Source organism: Nannospalax galili, unplaced genomic scaffold, assembly GCF_000622305.1.
Source record: "Nannospalax galili isolate Female #2095 unplaced genomic scaffold, S.galili_v1.0 scaffold259, whole genome shotgun sequence".
NCBI classification, from domain to species: Eukaryota; Metazoa; Chordata; class Mammalia; order Rodentia; family Spalacidae; genus Nannospalax; species Nannospalax galili.
This window is the reverse complement of record NW_008344750.1, coordinates 2,984,381-2,987,717: the sequence shown is the minus strand read 5'-3', so window position 1 is coordinate 2,987,717 and position 3,337 is coordinate 2,984,381. Positions and strand designations below refer to the sequence as shown.

Genomic DNA, 3,337 nt, shown 5'->3' with positions numbered 1-3,337 from the left:
CTGGACACTTTGGGCTTCTGATGCCCTTAAGTCAGCAGGCTAAGAAAGGAATAACAGTATTAGGAGGGGTGATTGACCCAGACTACCAGGGGGAAATTGGACTTGTTCTCCACAATGGATGTAATGAAGATTATATCTGGAAGGCAGGAGATTCCTTAGGACGACTTTTGGTGTTACCATGTCCTGTGATTAAGGTCAATGGGAAACTGCAACAACCCAATCCAGACAGGACAACAAATGGCCCAGACCCTTCATGGATGAAAGTATGGGTCACTCCTCCAGGGAACGAGCCAAGACCTGCAGAGGTGCTTGCTGATGGTGGAGGAAATACAGAATGGGTCGTAGAGGAAGGTAGTTACAAATACCAACTTAGGCCACGTGACCAGTTGCAGAAACGTGGATTATAATTGACATGAGTATTTTTGTCCTATTTGGTTAATAATAGGCTTGTGCATGTACACACACATGTTAAGCAGATACTTGAGTTATTCTTTTTTGAATATGTAATTGAGGTGTGTTAAGTGGTTAAGTATTGTGAATCTATATTATTCAGAGGACTTAATATATAAACTTCACAAAGGGACTCACCTAGGGAAGAGAAAATTATGGAAACTCCTGACTTCATACCACATTTTCGATCTAACCAAAATGATTGAGAGCTGTCTTTCCAGATGTCACTTCTGCCAGGTTACTAATCCAAGAGGAAAAGTCATGCCACCAGCCAGAAGGGAGAGGGGCACTATGCCTGGAGTCCATTGGGAGGTGGACTTCACTGAGGCAAAACCTGGCAGGTATGGCTATAAATATCTCCTAGTCTTTGTAGATACATTTTCAGGATGGGTCGAAGTGTTTCCCACAAAGGGGGAAACCACCTCAACGGTGGTTAAGAAGATCATCGATGAACTAATACCAAGGTATAGATTCCCCTCTGTGATCTGGTCAGATAATGGACCAGCCTTCATCTCTAAGGTAATGCAAGAGTTAATTAAAAACACTGGGACTAATTGGAAGTTACATTGTGCATACCACCCCCAGAACTCAGGGCAAGTAGAGAGAATGAATCAGACCCTTAAAGAGACCTTAACCAAATCAACCCTGGAAACTGGCAATGACTGGACAGGCCTCCTACCTTTTGCCCTATACAGGGTCAGAAATACCCCATATACTCAAGGCCTAATTGAGTGCTAATTGACTTGTCTGAATCCCAATTTCTTAAGTCCCTACAGGTCTTACAGATTGCACAAGACAACGTTTTCTCCTTACTGAGGCACATCTATGAACTGCCACCAGCCCAACCACATGGATTCAAGCCAGGAGACCTTGTTTGGGTGAGATGGCATCACAAGGTGCAGCGACTACGGATTCTCAGCCTCTCCAGTGTGGTGCAGCCACTGTTGGACTGCTGGGGACTCGAACCCGCGACCCCCGGTGAGGTGAAGATTGGGGATGAGTAAGCATGCCATTCACCAGCCCACACCACCCCCATTACCCGGGGACACTCAGACGCAATGGGGAGTCTAGTCAGGCAGGGACTCCTTTATTACAGGTGTTACAAAGCTTATAAAGGCACCTGGAACTCTCCCCCCCCTCGAGGGTGTATCTTAAGGATGGTCACACGCTGATCATGCACTCCTCAGCAGTGTGGAAGTATTCTTCAGACTTTCAAAGCAAGCCAGGCCATGCCCCCAGTAACCTCCTTTCGGACCTATACAAGATCGGGCTTTTAGGTCCCCACAGTTGCACTACTCGGACATCTGGGAACAGGATGCTGCCCTCCTTGAGGACTAGAACAGTGAACAGTGTCCTGAATGGCGCACTCGGGAGTCATCCAGGAGGACCAGCAGGTCCCAGTACAGGAATTGCACTATGCTCTGATAGGAAGACTCCCCATGGGAGCTTTGCATGCACTTCAGCCAGGTGAGCAGGCAGAAGTGGCCACCATCCTCACATCATTGGACAGACCCATCATCCAGGTGCTTCAAGAGGTCAGAGTAAACCTTGAGAAGTCTGTCTGGCTCCATCATGTGCCCAGAGTTCTTCAGGAACAAGGTGACAATGCGGCAGGAGACCAGTCGAGTGGTTTGGGAGTCATCCTCCAGAGTGACCAGCATATGTGTCACTAGGGTCTCCTGTGTCTCCTGCACCTACTTGGCTGACAGAATGTCACTGCTGGTAAGTACCCACAGGCAGGATACAGCAGCAGTCTGGATGACTGCAAATACCTTCCCCAAGTGCCACTGCAGGTTGGAGGCCAGGATGTCATTCACCACCATCTCCAGGTAGCTGTGGAATTGCCCCTGAGAGTGGACAGTGTCCTTTGGCCTCAGTAGCATTGTAGACAGGATGGAGAAGAGCTTCAGACACATGTGCCGGTCTGTAGTGGACTGGAGACAGGTCCTCAGGGTGGAGATCACTTGCTGTAGCACTTCCCACTGCAGGACCTGCCTGGATGAAAACAACTGCAAACAAGAAGAGACACAGAGTGCATGGTCCACTTGCCATGAGAGGTGGTCAGTACCAGGAGTGCACCCACATGCTTATGGTGGAGGTCCTTACTGCTGGACACATCTTTAAAAAGACATACATAAAAATAAAAATAAATAGATCTTCAAAGAGCTGTGAAGGAGCTTCCAGAAAGAAAGCACAATCCAATCACAATATAATCTGAGGGTAGAGATTAATGGCATCACGTTCTCACTCAGTACAAGGGATCACTTCTTTTTATTTTATTTTATTTTTAAAAAATTTTATGTGTAAGCTGGGCATGGCGGTGCATGCCTGTAGTCCCAGCACTTGGGAGGCAGAGGCAGGTGGATCTCTGTGAGTTCGAGGCCAGCTGGGGCTACAGGAAAACCCTGTTTCAAAAAGATCAAAAAAAAATTTTATGTGTATTGCCTGCATGTATGCAAGTGCACCTGTGTCATACAATGCCTGTGGAAGTCAGAAGAGAGCATCAGATTTCCCCACAACTGGAGTTATGGATGGTTATTAGCTGCCATGTGGGTGCTGAGAATCGAACCCAGGTCCTCTGCAAGAGCAGCCAGTGCTCTTAACTGCTGAACCACTTCTCCAGCCCCTCCCCTCAAGGGATTATTCCCTAACAAAAATTGGAATACATTTCCTGGATGATTATGCCATTGAATTACATCCAGAGAGGCCATGCAACACCATATTGGTCACAGGTGCATATGTAAGCAAAACACTCATAAAAAAGAACAAATAGCCGGGTGTGGTGGCACATGCCTTTAATCCCAGCACTCGGGAGGCAAAGGCAGGAGGATCTCTGTGAGTTCAAGGCTAGCCTGGTCTACATAGTGAGTTCCAGGACAGCTGGGGC

The 3,337-nt window shown here is 47.5% G+C and overlaps 1 pseudogene; it reads right to left on the bottom strand.

Moving 5' to 3' along the window:
• LOC103740486 overlaps window positions 1–3,337 on the bottom strand; it is a 9,447-nt pseudogene that overhangs the window by 4,206 nt on the left and 1,904 nt on the right.